Genomic DNA, 19,109 nt, shown 5'->3' on the forward strand with positions numbered 1-19,109 from the left:
AAGATGGGGACCCCCTCTAGAATCACCACAGTTATCAATTACATGATGATGGTAGATGTTGAGAGCACAGTCATTTCCTGTTCTTTTTTTTTCAGGAATTTGGCAGTCTCACTCCTCACATATTTTGTGTTTATTGGATATGGTAGAGGAGAGGAGTGACAGGAGACGAGGGAGAGTGTGCTGAAATTGCAGTGGGACAGATTCAAACCAATGCTGGAGTGGTATACAGTATGTCTTCCAGGGGCAGCAGCTTAGACTGCTAGACCACCCTAGGCAACAGTAAGTATCTATTTCTAAAGAGCTGATGATGATGTGATGATGGCCACGGAATCATGGTTTGATCTGATTTACAGCTTGGTGATTCAGAGGGGTCACACATGCCACAGGGGCAGCCATCATAAGAGATCAGGGATTTAACCCAGTCAGTACTATTCAGATGAAATGACTCCAACCTGTGGTTACTGAGTCAACTAACCCATCCTGTTCTGGCTCCTCCTCTTATTGAGACACTTCCTTTCTCAGTTCTGTCCTGTATGACATCGTTCACCATCATGACCAAGAGATGTGGATTCCTCTCTGAAGTGTCACCAGTGTCTTTAAAGAGACATAGACAGCTGAGAGACAGGAAGGAAGTCTAAAGGGGTTCTGACTGTATGTTACTGAATACTGTGGGAGGAGGAGCCTGCAAGACGTGTCTGTGTGTGTGTGTGTGTGTGTGTGTGTGTGTGTGTGTGTGTGTGTGTGTGTGTGTGTGTGTGTGTGTGTGTGTGTGTGTGTGTGTGTGTGTGTGTGTGTGTGTGTGTGTGTGTGTGTGTGTGTGTGTGTGCGTGTGCGTGTGCGTGTGCGAGTTATAAGATAAAGTATGCCCGACGGACAGAAGAGCACCCAAGACACATGCGTAACATGTGAGCTCATCTCTCTCCCTGTTACATACAGTACCTATAATCCATTAACTTCTCTAGGATAGGGGGCAGAATGTTCACGTTTGGATGAAAAGCGTGCCCAGAGTAAACTGCCTCCTACTCAGTCCCACATGCTAATATATGCATATCATTAGTAGTATTGGATAGTAGTTAGTAGTAACACTCTGAAGTTTCTAAAACTGTTTGAATCATGTCTGTGACTATAACAGAACTTATTTGGCAGGCAAAACCCCGAGGACAAACCATTCAGAATCTATTTCTGAGGTCACTCTCTTTTCAATGAATTTTCATTGGGAATCCAGATTTCTAAGGGACCTTCCTGCAGTTCCTATCGCTTCCACTGGATGTCAACAGTCTTTAGAAATTGGTTGAGGTTTTTCCTTTGAGAAATGAAGAAGTAGCCATGTTCAGAATGAGGCTCCAGTGAAGTGTACTGTTTGTTAGAGGCGCGTGACCAGAAGCATGCTACACATTGTTTTCCTCCAGTATTGAACACAGATCATCCCGTCTTCAATTTTATCGATTATTTACGTTACAAAATACCTAAAGTTGTATTACAAAAGTAGTTTGAAATGTTTGGAAAACGCTTACAGGTAACTTTTGAGATATTTGTAGTCACGTTGTGCAAGTTGGAACCGGTGTTTTTCTGGATCAAACGCGCCAAATAAATTGACATTTTGGATATACACTGCTCAAAAAAATAAAGGGAACATTTGTGGCCTGCTGGAGGTAATTTTGCAGGGCTCTGGCAGTGCTCCTCCTTGCACAAAGGCGGAGGTAGCGGTCCTGCTGCTGGGTTGTTGCCCTCCTACGGCCTCCTCCACGTCTCCTGATGTACTGGCCTGTCTCCTGGTAGCGCCTCCATGCTCTGGACACTACGCTGACAGACACAGCAAACCTTCTTGCCACAGCTCGCATTGATGTGCCATCCTGGATGAGCTGCACTACCTGAGCCACTTGTGTGGGTTGTAGACTCCGTCTCATGCTACCACTAGAGTGAAACCACCGCCAGCATTCAAAAGTGACCAAAACATCAGCCAGGAAGCATAGGAACTGAGAAGTGGTCTGTGGTCACCACCTGCAGAACCACTCCTTTATTGGGGGTGTCTTGCTAATTGCCTATAATTTCCACCTTTTGTCTATTCCATTTGCACAACAGCATGTAGAATTTATTCTCAATCAGTGTTGCTTCCTAAGTGGACAGTTTGATTTCACAGAAGTGTGATTGACTTGGAGTTACATTGTGTTGTTTAAGTGTTCCCTTTATTTTTTTGAGCAGTGTATATCGACGGAATTAATCGAACAAAAGGACCATTTGTGATGTTTATGGGACATATTGGAGTGCCAACAGAAGAAGCTCGTCAAAGGTAAGGCATGAATTATATCTTTATTTCTGCGTTTTGTGTCGCGCCTGGAGGGTTGAAATATGATAGTCTGTGATTGTTAGCTGGGGTGCTATCCTCAGATAATAGCATTGTTTGCTTTCGCCGTAAAGCATTTTTGAAATCTGACACGTTGGCTGGATTCACAACAAGTGTAGCTTTACTTTGGTATATTGAATGTGTGATTTCATGAGAGTTTAATTTTTATAGTAATTTATTTGAATTTGGCGCTCTGCATTTTCACTGGATGTTGGCCAGGTGGGACGCTACCGTCCCACATATCCCAGAGAGGTTAAAGCACAGGCCTCTCTCACACACAAATTGATGGTTTGGACATCCTAGGCATACTTGACAAGATGACAGGGCATGTACGTCTTTGGTTGTAAGACAGAAGAGAAGAGAGGGTCTGTCTGTTAAGTCTTTCTCAATGTCTGTGTGTGAGAGAGCAAAGAGAAATTAGGAAGAAAACTACCATCCACTGGATCCCACAGACTGCTGTTTGCTCTGGAATTTGTCTCTGTGGCCACAGAAAGCAATGCCTGGCTCTCCCAGACTGACCGACATCAGAGAGAAACAAACAGTCCAGTAACTTCAGAGCAGCAGTAGCAGCACAGCCACGCTCTAATTCCTCCTCCTACTGACCAAACAACAGACCGGCCAGAGAGAGGCTACCAGACCAGACCAGCTGAGCCCAGAGCCAACACACTCATTCACTCCTCCTGCCAGATAGATACAACTAACATTCAGAGACCCAGTGAAGCTACCAGTACCAGACCAGACCAGCTAAACCCAGAGAAAACACCCTCACTCAGCTAACCAGACCCCGGTAACATTGTACTGAAGCAGGGTTGGATGAGAGCTCGACAGAGCGACTACTCTCCCCTGCCACTCACCAAATGTGCCTCTCCTCCCTGCTCCTCTAGACCACAAATGGCCCAGTCACCATAGCAACAGGTCTGTTTTTTCAGGGAGGTAGTGGTAGTGTTGTAACAGGAGTATGAAACTATGCGGCACACACACACACACACACACACACACACCTCTGCTAGCTCAGACAACTGCTTATTTATTTACTGTAATCCCTCACTTAGACTGAGTTTGCTTCCCAAATGGCACACTATTCCCTATATAGCCATTAGGGTCCTGGCCAAAAGTAGTGCACTACAAAGGGAATATGGGTGCCTTTTGAGACGTATCACAGATTGACTCACCATTCACTGTCACTGTAAGTAATGGCGATGAATGATTTAAATTGGGAACTGATCATTGTTATCTAAACTGTGGCTTGGCAGAGAGCTTTAGACTAGGGCTTTGAATCAAAATGATGTAAGTCCTGGAGAGGCTATGGTTGTTCTAGAACAATGTTCAAACAACCTGACAATAAGGACATGAACTGAACAGTTGTGAGTCAATGAGGGATGTTGACATGCCAGTAAAGTACACACACCTGACCTGGGACAGGCAGCACATATATTTACAGTTATGAATGATGAGCAAGGCAGAAAAGCAAGTCCATGCTTTACCTTATTCTATAACTAATGCTGGAGAGCCACAGAGAGCTACAGCTCGTGAAAGGTGAATGGTGAGTCTAGAGTCTCTAGCACAACAACAGAAAGGCAGGGGAGGTGCTACATAAACACAACATAGCTGACACTGCAGAATCTCAACGGGAAACTAACAGACGCTAACTAATGAGATAACTAGAGACAGCTAAATATGTACTACAACAACAAACAAATAGATAAGACATTAATACAACATGTATGCAGTACAAAAACTATCAAATAGATAAATATTGCATCCAAACTTTGTGAGACAGCGTAACACATGTAGGCCTAAGGTATACAAAACAGCCAACAATATACGGCATCAATTTGACATTCAGAATATGTTCAACAGAAAAAAACATGCAACAACCAAAACGATATGGCATAATTTGGCATTTAGTCAATGCTGCCAGTAGCTATAGGAGTCACATTGAGTTTAGGGAGTGGACAGATAGATCATAGGTACACTGGCAGAGTACAACAGTGTTTGAGCCAATCATCAACTCCTGTAAAGCCTGAATGGAAAATAAACGTGTGAGCAACCCCAGAGCGGAACCCACAGTGTTGTCGGAACAAAGGAGATGTGTGTGAGAGAGAGTGTGTGTTGTTGAAAAGCCCGGGACAAGACTGAACAGGTGAGTGAAGCGCTACAGGGCCCTCTACAGCTCCACACACAAAACAACCACACACAGAGACAGGTGTGGCCTTCTCCACAACTCTACACAGAGACAGGTGTGGCCTTCTCCACAACCACACAGAGAGACAGGTGTGGCCTTCTCCACAACCACACAGAGAGACAGGTGTGGCCTTCTCCACAACCACACAGAGAGACAGGTGCGGCCTCTACAACCACACAGAGAGACAGGTGTGGCCTTCTCCACAACCACACAGAGAGACAGGTGTGGCCTTCTCCACAACCACACAGAGAGACACGTGTGGCCTTCTCCACAACCACACAGAAAGACGGGGGTGGCCTTCTCCACAACCACACAGAGACAGGTGTGGCCTTCTCCACAACCACACAGAGAGACACGTGTGGCCTTCTACACAACCACACAGAGAGACAGGTGTGGCCTTCTCCACAACCACACAGAGAGACAGGTGTGGCCTTCTCCACAACTCTACTCAGAGACAGGTGTGGCATTCTCCACAACCACACAAAGAGACAGGTGTGGCATTCTCCACAACTCTACACAGAGACAGGTGTGGCCTTCTCCACAACTCTACTCAGAGACAGGTGTGGCATTCTCCACAACTCTACTCAGAGACAGGTGTGGCATTCTCCACAACCACACAGAGAGACAGGTGTGGCATTCTCCACAACTCTACTCAGAGACAGGTGTGGCATTCTCCACAACCACACAAAGAGACAGGTGTGGGCTTCTCCACAACTCTACTTAGAGACAGGTGTGGCATTCTCCACAACTCTACTCAGAGACAGGTGTGGCATTCTCCACAACCACACAAAGAGACAGGTGTGGCCTTCTCCACAACCACACAGCGAGACAGGTGTGGCCTTCTCCACAACCACACAAAGAGACAGGTGTGGCCTTCTCCACAACTCTACTTAGAGACAGGTGTGGCCTTCTCCACAACTCTACTCAGAGACAGGTGTGGCCTTCTCCACAACTCTACTCAGAGACAGGTGTGGCCTTCTCCACAACTCTACTTAGAGACAGGTGTGGCCTTCTCCACAACTCTACTCAGAGACAGGTGTGGCCTTCTCCACAACTCTACTTAGAGACAGGTGTGGCCTTCTCCACAACTCTACTCAGAGACAGGTGTGGCCTTCTCCACAACTCTACTCAGAGACAGGTGTGGCCTTCTCCACAACTCTACTTAGAGATAGGTGTGGCCTTCTCCACAACCACACAAAGAGACAGGTGTGGCCTTCTCCACAACTCTACTTAGAGATAGGTGTGGCCTTCTCCACAACTCTACTCAGAGACAGGTGTGGCCTTCTCCACAACTCTACTCAGAGACAGGTGTGGCCTTCTCCACAACTCTACTCAGAGATAGGTGTGGCCTTCTCCACAACTCTACTCAGAGAAAGGTGTGGCCTTCTCCACAACTCTACTCAGAGACAGGTGTGGCCTTCTCCACAACTCTACTCAGAGACAGGTGTGGCCTTCTCCACAACTCTACTCAGAGACAGGTGTGGCCTTCTCCACAACTCTACTCAGAGATAGGTGTGGCCTTCTCCACAACCACACAAAGAGACAGGTGTGGCCTTCTCCACAACTCTACTCAGAGACAGGTGTGGCCTTCTCCACAACTCTACTCAGAGACAGGTGTGGCCTCATACAGGTGTCATGTGAATCTCCTCACACAAAGCTAGAATGGCCCTCTTAACTCTGAGGGACTGCTACAAATCAGTTACAATATGTCAGGTTTATGATGGTGGTATGTAGGTTTCATGGTGGTAAATAGCCCTGCCACATGGCTGTTGACTCCCTCTTAGACGTCACCTAGGATTCAACAGCCATGTATCAGGGCTAGGTGGTAAAGTTTAACACACAAATACCACACACTGTTTCACAACAGCTTAACCACATTTTCCCCCTGATGGTTATACAGGTGAAGCATTTTCATGTTTTCATATGAACAATAAAGCTTCCTTTGGTACTTCCCCAGTCCTTTGTTATTAGTGAACTGAAGTGTCTGAACAGCCGTGCTTCAGAACAATCAGTGTGTCATGTAGTGTGATTGAGTGATCTGACCGGTCAAGTGCAGGCCTCGTCAAACATGTGAAACGATGAGTTATTGGTTCTGGAGGACTGAGGAGAGAAAACAAGAGGAATGGGTGGAGAGGGCCCGTCTCCTGCACTTTAAACCCTGTGACCCTGTAATACACGCTCACACTAGTGCGTGTGCACACAAGCACACACACACGCAAACACACACACACACCTCAATGGCCCTTGATCCTTCTTGACTATATTTGTAAAGGAGGCTAGTCACTGTTTGAGCAGGAGGGCAGAGTTGAGCACGATCCATCCCCCCTTTCCCCATCCCCCTCCCTCCTTCCCCCATCCCCCCTCCTTCCTCCCCCAACCCCCCCCACCCCCCATCCCCCCCTTCTCCCCCATCCATCCCTCCCTATTTCCTCCCCCCAACTCATCCATCTGACCCATTGTGTTTTTATGGCCCTCATTACACATGTTCAGAGTATGCTGCAAACACCACGCAGAGTTTACACAGTTTCACAACTGGCCTGTGAACAGAGGCTGGGAATGGACAACCAGGGGGAATTGACTGGAGAGATGGTCATTTTTCATGTGTTTTCACAGCCCACAGATCCCAGATAAGGTCTTTACCTGGAAGTCTCCTACCTTGAGTAATGACCACACAGAATGGTACTGACCGTGAGTAGACTGTGAATAGTACTGACCGTGAGTAGACTGTGAATAGTACTGTGAATAGTACTGACCGTGAGTAGACTGTGAATAGTACTGACCGTGAGTAGACTGTGAATAGTACTGACCGTGAGTAGACTGTGAATAGTACTGACCGTGAGTAGACTGTGAATAGTACTGTGAATAGAACTGACCGTGAGTAGACTGTGAATAGTACTGACCGTGAGTAGACTGTGAATAGTACTGTGAATAGTACTGACCGTGAGTAGACTGTGAATAGTACTGACCGTGAGTAGACTGTGAATAGTACTGACCGTGAGTAGACTGTGAATAGTACTGACCGTGAGTAGACTGTGAATAGTACTGTGAATAGTACTGACCGTGAGTAGACTGTGAATAGTACTGACCGTGAGTAGACTGTGAATAGTACTGACCGTGAGTAGACTGTGAATAGTACTGACCGTGAGTAGACTGTGAATAGTACTGTGAATAGAACTGACCGTGAGTAGACTGTGAATAGTACTGTGAATAGAACTGACCGTGAGTAGACTGTGAATAGTACTGTGAATAGAACTGACCATGACCCTGGACCGCACCAGGATCAGATTCATTTCTAAATGGCAATAAGACCTGTGAGCACTGATAAAGCTCATGCTGTTAAAGGGACATTCCTCTCCAAAATCTACGTTTGTCAGATGTTTTCATAACCCAGAAGTGGTGTTCTGTCGGGATAAGTTGACATCCAGGCTTTCTGTTGTGTAGATTGAGCTACATGCCACAATCTAAAATGAATGGAAAAGATAAGCTCCTTGTAGGTCTAGTTTCCTGGTTTGTGGTGCTCATATTTTCCATTCATTTGGTGTTGAGGCATATACAGTAGTTGGATCTACACAGCCGATGGCATGGGATGTGGACGCATCTGGACATTAGAAAACATCTAACAAACGTAGAATTTTATTCAGAGTATAATGCCCCTTTAAACTTGAAAACCGGTTTTATGAAAACTGAAAACTTTTAACACAAGCCTTTCTCTCACTCATCAAAACTCACCCAGGATTTTATCACCACTACTGACACAGTTTATCGTGACTAAACACACCTATCACAATCACACCAAAAACAGTAAAAATCATATCAGTGAAGCAACATGATGGAAACAGATTTTTAAAGCCAGTTTTTATGAGCTCAATAGGGAAACAGTCTGGAAGTAAGAGCAGTGTATAAAACAATGGCTTGTAGTTTAACAGATATGGATCGGCCTTCCATCTTGGCAGGTAGAGTAGAGATCAGTAACTAAAAATAACGGTGTCCCAAATGGCACCATATTCTCTATGTAGTACACTACCTTTGACCAGGGCCATAGGGCTCTGCACTATTATAGGGAATATGGTGCCATTTGGGATGCAGCCTCAGATTAAAAAAAAAAAAAGTCCATTGAGTTTCTGGGTTTGAAATTCTCTCTGGAACACTTGGTTCCTAGCCTGGAATACATGTTGATATGTTCTGTTTCACCAGAATTGAGAGCCCTTTGAAGAGTCCTTTTTGGTTCTAGGTAGAACCTAGAAGAGTTATCATATGGGGACAGCTGAAGAACCCTTTTTTGAGAGAGAGAGAGAGAGAGAGAGTCGCCTTGCTATTGAGAAAGGTCGCCGTAGGCAGACCTGGCTCTCAAGAGAAGACAGGCTATGTGCACACTGCCCGCAAAATGAGGTGGAAATTGAACTGCACTTCCTAACCTCCTGCCAAATGTACGACCATATTAGAGACACATATTTCCCTCAGATTACACAGACCCACAAAGAATTCAAAAACAAATCCAATTTTGATAAACTCCCATATCTATTGGGTGAAATACCACAGTGTGCATCACAGCAGCAAGATTTGCGACCTGTTGCCACAAGAAAAGGACAACCAGTGAAGAACAAACACCATACAACCCATATTTATTTATTTTCCCTTTAGTACTTTAACTATTTTCACATCGCTACAACACTGTAAATAGACATAATATGACATTTGAAATGTCTTTATTATTTTGGAACTTGTGTGAGTGTAATATTTACTGTTCACAAACTTTTTTGTATTTATTTCACTTTTGTTTAATATCTATTTCACTTGCTTTGGAAATGTAAATATGTTTCCAAATTCCAATAAAGCCCCTTACAGTTTTTAACAATCACTGTGGCACTAATTTCAGAACCTTGTGGTCATTTTTCAAAACTCTAGACACAAAACTCAAAATGGTCATCACTTGTAACACAGGCTGTCCAATGTTCAAAACATTGCATTGTGCATTCATATCTTTAAAGAAAACTTTCACTTGCAGAATCATTGGTTCAAATAACTCATTTATCATGAAATACCATAGGAACATTAATTTAGATCACCTGCACACAAGATACCAATAGTTTCACTGTGTAGTTGTTTGTACAATCATTAAATATTGTGGTACAAAATATGTGATACATGTTTCATTATGCTACTACACGTAAATACAGAAAAAACAGTTAAAGGTCAATTGCAGTGTTCCTCACCTGGCTTAATGTAAAAAGCAAAACAAAAGATTGATTACTGTACTTCTATATTTCCATCAACCCTGTCTTGTGGATTTGGCCACAGGTTCTCATCCACATCACAATGGATGTTTTCATTAGCCAAACATCTTGGGAAGAATCTTCGGGCATGGCGAATCTAGTCCTGACACTGGTCTGCTGTGATGTCATTGAATGCGTCATCCATGGCCTGGAGAAGGGTGGCTTGTTCGTGAGGGCGCCTATCATATACCTTCTACCTCCATGTGGAGAAAAATTACTCAATCGGGTTAAGGAAAGGAGAGTATGGGGGTAAGCACAGAGTGGTAAATTGTGGATGGGCCTGAAACCATGCTTGCACCATTTGAGCATGGTGGAACCTGACATTATCCCACACAATGACATAGGTCATGCCATCAGCTCTACAGACCTGATTTAGCTCATCATGGACGGTTACATTCGAACAGCGAATCATGTGGCTGCCTGCAACTCAATATATAGAGTATATAGAGTAGAGAGCTTAAGATGTTGTTCGACCAAACATTAGAACGGGCAAGATGAGTAATCTAAGCAACGTTGACTGTGGTATGATTGTTGATGCCACACATGGTGATTCCAGCATCTCAGAAACAGCTGCCTTCCTGGGATTTTTACGCACTACAGTCTCTAGAGTTTACAGAGAATGGTGCGATAAACAAAACACATTCAGTGAGCGGCAGTTCTGTGGGCAAAACACCTTGTTAATGAGAGAGGTCAGAGGAGAATGTCCAGACTCATTCAAGCTAACAGAAAGGCCACAAACGCTCAAATAACAGCTGTTTAAAACAGTGGTGTGCAGGAGGGCATCTCTTAACGTACAACACCGTGAATAATTCAGGCTGTTGTGGAGGCAAAAGGGGGTCCTACCCAGTACTAGATAGGTGTACCAAATAAAGTGGCTGGTGAGTGTACAGTAATGTCAAATCTGAAAACATGGTCTGGAAAAGTGGTACATGGGACCATAGAAACAGTGTCTGATAAAGAATGATGATGAAATATTACATCCATAGATAATGTAGTCCAGTTGGTTCATGTTCCACAGTAATTGGTGTCAATGGATCTCGTTATCCTGAAACTTTCATGATCTAAACATGAAATATTGTTAGTCAGTTTCCGTAACACTATGCATTAAAAGTAACGCAACAGTCACTTATCATTTTGAGCAGTTGCATCAATTGATAGTTAGATCATTGTAATGAAATTAATTGACTGTCATCTCAGATGTAATGTGTGAATTGCATTTTGAAATGGTAATACTTTGATGTTAAGTTGTGTCATTTTGAACAGGTGATTTTACTTCAATGAACAAATGATCTTAGCTTTATGTGTATTGTATCCAAGCAATTGGAAAAAGTGTTACAGTTTTGAAAAATTAGCATTTTGATCATTGGTTGTTAGTTTTGTGTGAGTGTGCAAGCATGTTTGCGACACCAAGAGAGATATGTGAGACACAGAGAGCGAAACAAAATGACAGACGGACAAAGCTCTTGGCCTCATACAGTATGTGTCACTATGTACTATAGAAGACACTAACATAATCTGTTACAGCTCTTCCTCGGTCAACCCCTCCCCTGGCATCATCTCACACCCCTGACAGACAGCTATCATCACAGAGCTGCATTCCTGTCTGGAGTCCCAGATAAACACAGAGTGGACACTTCAGACCTGGCTCCATACAGTATATAGAGCACAGCATATGGTAGGAAATGGAGACTAGGGCCTGTGTGTGTAGAGTAGATCACAGGACCAGGGGGAAAGTGGGGACACTATATACAGTATAGATAGAGATGGAGATGCAGCATTTAAAGGCAATGTTTCCACATTTACGGTAAACGGTGCGGCTGTCAGCCCAATCGGAAATTACCTGTAAATGTCAAGTGATCTACAACACGGCTCGGATTGAATCCTGGCCGTAGTCTAGAATAGATTCCCTCTGTCTCTCAGAGTGGGAGAATGAAAAACGGAGTGTAGCTCAGCTGTCATCTATTCTTCTCTATACAAGACTCAACATCCAGAAGAAGTGGGAAAACAAAGTTGTTGTCTTTATCTTAAAGCTGACCAGGCCTTCTGATGTGATGATAAACCACGTCATTAAACCCTGTCCATGTCTGGGCTCCCACGGACATCTCATCAGCATAATCATCCCCGTCAACATCCGCCTGTTTAAGCTAGAGATATCATTTTCTTTGCACGGGCTGCGTCTCAATCCACCACATCCGTATCTGTGGTGGAAGGTGGCCTAGTTACAGCGGTGTTTGTCAGACCTTGAGACATCAAGAAAATGCCATGGGACTCATCTGAAGTCAGTACCGTCGATCTGCCAACTTCTGTCTGTAGCGTCTGTAACAGTTTGGGCTAATATGACCCCTCTATGAAAAGGTGAGTTTCCCATGAACGCGTACATGTTGTTTTGCTCTAGGAAGCCCCCAAGCCTCACAAGACACGTCTGAAAGTAGCCGGGTACCAGCTAAAAAGAATTATGGCAGTACACTACCGGTCAAAAGTTTTAGAACACCTACTCATTCATGGGTTTTTCTTTATTTTTACTATTTTCTACATTGTTGAATAATAGTGAAGACATCAGATCTATGAAATAACACATATGGAATCATGTAGTAACCAAAAAAGTGTTTAACAAATCCAAATATATTTTATATTTGAGATTCTACAAATAGCCACCACTTGCCTTGATGACAGCTTTGCACACTTTTGACCGGTAGTCTATATATGGAAGTAGTTTGGTTGTAAAATATGGGTAAAAAAATATAAAAAAATAATTTCCTGATTGATTTATTTTTTGACTATCTGTTGTTCCATGTCTGAATCTGTTATTCAATGCGTTTCTATTGGCTAATAGCAGTAAGGCCAAATTATTTTTTAGACCTAAAGGAGTCCTAAAATCGCCCATCTTAAAGATACTGGCAAAGGACACACGATGAAGTGTGTGTGTGTGTGTGTGTGTGTGTGTGTGTGTGTGTGTGTGTGTGTGTGTGTGTGTGTGTGTGTGTGTGTGTGTGTGTGTGTGTGTGTGTGTGTGTGTGTGTGTGTGTGTGTGTGTGTGTGTGTGTGTGTGTGTGTGTGTGTCGCCCCCAACTCTTAAAGATACTGGCAAAGGACACACGATGAAGTGTGTGTGTGTGTGTGTGTGTGTGTGTGTGTGTGTGTGTGTGTGTGTGTGTGTGTGTGTGTGTGTGTGTGTGTGTGTGTGTGTGTGTGTGTGTGTGTGTGTGTGTGTGTGTGTGTGTGTGTGTGTGTGTGTGTCGCCCCCAACTCTTAAAGATACTGGCAAAGGAGACGATGAAGTGTGTGTGTGTGTGTGTGTTATAAGATAAAGGATGGCCGACAGACAGAAGAGCACCAAAGACACATGCATAACATGTGAGCTCATCCCTCTCCCTGTTACATACAGTACCTATAATCCATTAAAGCACAGGCCTCTCTCACACACAAATTGATGGTTTGGACATCCTAGGCATACTTGACAAGATGACAGGGCAAATAGTGTGTCTCAACAGAGTTTATAGGTTGACTTTCAAGTTCCATCTAATAATATCTTTACACACAGCAAATCTAAGCCTGTCTGCGGATATAAACAATGTTAAAAGCCGTAATGCAGAGCGGTGCTTGCAATAAGTCAGAGAGGTAGTAGTAGTGTGTTTGGGGTTGGACTTGAAAGCGCATACCAGACCCAGCGATATCCTATTTTGAGTAAATCAGTGCTGTGGGCTCTGTAAATTATGAGCCTGTGTGTGTGTGTGTGTGTGTGTGTGTGTGTGTGTGTGTGTGTGTGTGTGTGTGTGTGTGTGTGTGTGTGTGTGTGTGTGTGTGTGTGTGTGTGTGTGTGTGTGTGTGTGTGTGTGTGTGTGTGTGTGTGTGTGTGTGTGTGTGTCCTAGCCTCTTCTTTGTGTGGTTGTTATTCATGTGCAGGTTACTGATTGATCCACCAGGCTGAGGGAGTGGCGTACAAGGCAGAGAGCAGCTCCACATACAGGGCTCAGCTACCAGGGTCAGACACTCACACACTGACACTAGCATGTGTGAGGTGAGCACCCTAATTTACAGTCTATGATGAATGCAGTCAGACAAATATGCACATTGCACTCTCTCACATACACACACACACACATTCTGAAATACTGTAAAATAATACTGAGAGAAACATACAGCTCACAGTGTGTGTGTATACAGTATGCATCCCCACACAGACCCATATCCCTGTACAGCATCTCCACACACAGTTTCAGTTCTGATGTCAAAACCCCAATGTCTGATGGTAGCCCACTCCAAACACCCCCACACTGTTCCTGAAGACAACCTTCTCCAAACACCCCCACACTGATCCTGAAGACAACCTTCTCCAAACACCCCCACACTGTTCCTGAAGACAGCCTTCTCCAAACACCCCCACACTGATCCTGAAGACAACCTTCTCCAAACACCCCCACACTGATCCTGAAGACAACCTTCTCCAAACACCCCCACACTGATCCTGAAGACAACCTTCTCCAAACACCCCCACACTGATCCTGAAGACAACCTTCTCCAAACACTCCCACACTGATCCTGAAGACAACCTTCTCCAAACACCCCCACACTGATCCTGAAGACAACCTTCTCCAAACACCCCCACACTGATCCTGAAGACAACCTTCTCCAAACACCCCCACACTGATCCTGAAGACAACCTTCTCCAAACACCCCCACACTGATCCTGAAGACAACCTTCTCCAAACACCCCCACACTGATCCTGAAGACAACCTTCTCCAAACACCCCCACACTGATCATGAAGACAACCTTCTCCAAACACCCCCACACTGTTCCTGAAGACAACCTTCTCCAAACACCCCCACACTGATCCTGAAGACAACCTTCTCCAAACACCCCCACACTGATCCTGAAGACAACCTTCTCCAAACACCCCCACACTGATCATGAAGACAACCTTCTCCAAACACCACCACCACCACGGTCTTTGTTATTAGTCAATATCCTGTCTCCAGAGCTGAACAAATATGCCCAGAATGTGACAGCAGCTCCGCACACGTTCCGGCGGGAGACAAACAGGACAGATGACGACGACATGACCAGACATGCACTCCCTGCTCCGATGCAAACTGTGGGAAGGGAGTTGTTGGGAAAGGAGACATTCAATGGGAATGGGTTGTGTACACTACACAGAGCAGCACAGAGCCAAGGGCTTAGGGTTAGAGACTGTGGAGACTCAGGTTGCGCCCCAAATGGCCTAGCCCCTATGGGCCCCTGTCAAAAATAGTGCACTATATAGGGAATAGGGTGCCATTTGGGATGCAACCTCAGAGAACGGAAGCTGTAGGTTAAAGCAAATAGAGTGGGTTCTAGGAGTGGGTGAGTGAGTGAGACACCATTAAGGGTGAAAGAGTGGGTGAGTGACTGAGACACCATTAAGGGTGGAAGAGTGGGTGAGTGAGTGAGCCACCATTAAGGGTGAAAGATTGGGTGAGTGAGTGAGCCACCATTAAGGGTGAAAGATTGGGTGAGTGAGTGAACCACCATTAGGGGTGAAACGTGATGCTGGATACAGGCTTCGTACAGATACAGGCTACAGCAGGTGTTCACACATGGAGGTTAAACATAGTCAGGAGGGGAGAGGAACAACACAGGGAGAATGACCAGCCATGCTGAGTATCATGGATGGATGGATATAGCACCTCGTCTCCATGCTGAGTATCATAGATGGATGGATATAGCACCTTGTCTCCATGCTGAGTATCATAGATGGATGGATATATCACCTTGTCTCCATGCTGAGTATCATAGATGGATGGATATAGCACCTTGTCTCCATGCTGAGTATCATAGATGGATGGATATAGCACCTTGTCTCCATGCTGAGTATCATGGATGGATGGATATAGCACCTTGTCTCCATGCTGAGTATCATGGATGGATGGATATAGCACCTTTTCTCCATGCTGAGTATCATGGATGGATGGATATAGCACCTTGTCTCCATGCTGAGTATCATAGATGGATGGATATAGCACCTTGTCTCCATGCTGAGTATCATGGATGGATGTATATAGCACCTTGTCTCCATGCTGAGTATCATAGATGGATGGATATAGCACCTTGTCTCCATGCTGAGTATCATAGATGGATGGATATAGCACCTTGTCTCCATGCTGAGTATCATGGATGGATATAGCACCTTGTCTCCATGCTGAGTATCATAGATGGATGGATATAGCACCTTGTCTCCATGCTGAGTATCATAGATGGATGGATATAGCACCTTGTCTCCATGCTGAGTATCATGGATGGATGGATATAGCACCTTGTCTCCATGCTGAGTATCATAGATGGATGTATATAGCACCTTGTCTCCATGCTGAGTATGATGGATGGATATAGCACCTTGTCTCCATGCTGAGTATCATAGATGGATATAGCACCTTGTCTCCATGCTGAGTATCATAGATGGATGGATATAGCACCTTGTCTCCATGCTGAGTATCATAGATGGATGGATATAGCACCTTGTCTCCATGCTGAGTATCATAGATGGATGTATATAGCACCTTGTCTCCATGCTGAGTATCATAGATGGATGTATATAGCACCTTGTCTCCATGCTGAGTATCATAGATGGATGTATATAGCACCTTGTCTCCATGCTGAGTATCATAGATGGATGTATATAGCACCTTGTCTCCATGCTGAGTATCATAGATGGATGTATATAGCACCTTGTCTCCATGCTGAGTATCATAGATGGATGGATATAGCACCTTGTCTCCATGCTGAGTATCATAGATGGATATAGCACCTTGTCTCCATGCTGAGTATCATAGATGGATGGATATAGCACCTTGTCTCCATGCTGAGTATCATGGATGGATATAGCACCTTGTCTCCATGCTGAGTATCATAGATGGATGGATATAGCACCTTGTCTCCATGCTGAGTATCATAGATGGATGTATATAGCACCTTGTCTCCATGCTGAGTATCATAGATGGATGTATATAGCACCTTGTCTCCATGCTGAGTATCATAGATGGATGTATATAGCACCTTGTCTCCATGCTGAGTATCATAGATGGATGTATATAGCACCTTGTCTCCATGCTGAGTATCATAGATGGATGTATATAGCACCTTGTCTCCATGCTGAGTATCATAGATGGATGTATATAACACCTTGTCTCCATGCTGAGTATCATAGATGGATGGATATAACACCTTGTCTCCATGCTGAGTATCATAGATGGATGGATATAACACCTTGTCTCCATGCTGAGTATCATAGATGGATGTATATAGCACCTTGTCTCCATGCTGAGTATCATAGATGGATGTATATAGCACCTTGTCTCCATGCTGAGTATCATAGATGGATGTATATAGCACCTTGTCTCCATGCTGAGTATCATAGATGGATGTATATAGCACCTTGTCTCCATGCTGAGTATCATAGATGGATGGATATAGCACCTTGTCTCCATGCTGAGTATCATAGATGGATATAGCACCTTGTCTCCATGCTGAGTATCATAGATGGATGGATATAGCACCTTGTCTCCATGCTGAGTATCATGGATGGATATAGCACCTTGTCTCCATGCTGAGTATCATAGATGGATGGATATAGCACCTTGTCTCCATGCTGAGTATCATAGATGGATGTATATAGCACCTTGTCTCCATGCTGAGTATCATAGATGGATGTATATAGCACCTTGTCTCCATGCTGAGTATCATAGATGGATGTATATAGCACCTTGTCTCCATGCTGAGTATCATAGATGGATGTATATAGCACCTTGTCTCCATGCTGAGTATCATAGATGGATGTATATAGCACCTTGTCTCCATGCTGAGTATCATAGATGGATGTATATAACACCTTGTCTCCATGCTGAGTATCATAGATGGATGGATATAACACCTTGTCTCCATGCTGAGTATCATAGATGGATGGATATAACACCTTGTCTCCATGCTGAGTATCATAGATGGATGGATATAGCACCTTGTCTCCATGCTGAGTATCATAGATGGATGGATATAACACCTTGTCTCCATGCTAGGTATCATGGATGGATGGGTGGATATAACACCTCGTCTCCAAGGCTCTTCGAGAGTAACTTTCCTCATCCACCACCCATGTATGGCACCTCACTGGCACACATTCTGACGGCAGACATTTAGGACCAGAGCAGACGATCTGTTAGCCAATCCTCATCACCTATAGACCAGATATGAAGTAATCTGATGAGGGCTGTATATTGTATACCACAATACATTTACATTTGACATTTGAGTCATTTAGCAGACACGCTTGTCCAGAGAGACTTACAGTTAGTGCCTTCATTTTAAGATAGCTAGTTGGGACGACCACATATCACAGTCATAGTAAGTACATGGAGAAGATGACATGTACACATCCGTCCATTGGTGAAACAAATAAATAGTGTTGTAGGACATAACCCTTGTCTTTCTGCAGGGCAGTGGAGAGGAAGCAGTGGTGAGAGGTCCATCAACCTGTCAATCAACTGTATTTGCAACCAAACTGTCAAGAGACAACATTATCTCAAATGGAAACACACTCTACCACATCAATGTATTATTCATCTCTAATCTACATACAATGATACATAGAGACCATACTGCAAGTAAACATCAGATTCTTCTTGAGGTTTTCATTAAGTATCTTTGGCCATTGTGTGATGTTCAGACCTTGAAAAGCACCTCTCATTATACCAACAGATTAGAGGCCAGGTAAATTCACTAATGGCTCTTGTTAGTACTTTGCCATTCACGACAAAGTTTTCCAACATCTTGTGAATTATTTGACAGCAAGAATACAGACAGACTTAACTATTGTCAATAGTCAGACATTGTTTAGTCAAAGACTAACAGAAATGGCCACGCCTGGCTCCATGTATGGCTCTTTGAAAGGGGAAATTCACAACAAGGGTAACTTGATGATCAACTACCTTTAAGTAATAAGGCACCTCGGGGTTTGTGGTATTTGGCCAATATACCACGGCTAAGGGCTGTATCCAGGCACTCCACGTTGCGTCGTGGTAAGAACAGCCCTTAGCCGTAGTATATTGGCCATAATATACCACAAACCCCCGAGGTGCCTGATTGCTGTTATAAACGGGTTACCAACGTAATTACAGCAGTAAAAATAAATTTTTGTCATATCGATCGAATTTCAGGGCTGGAATCACCCAGTTTATAATATCTAATAACTGATCAAAATCAACAGAACAGCAACATGTGTTGAAACAGTATATCACTCAACAGTTAGACGATTCAGGTGGCATGGTGGGATAACTGTG

The sequence above is a fragment of the Salvelinus fontinalis genome, chromosome 34, assembly GCF_029448725.1.
Source record: "Salvelinus fontinalis isolate EN_2023a chromosome 34, ASM2944872v1, whole genome shotgun sequence".
In the NCBI taxonomy this organism is placed as follows: Eukaryota; Metazoa; Chordata; class Actinopteri; order Salmoniformes; family Salmonidae; genus Salvelinus; species Salvelinus fontinalis.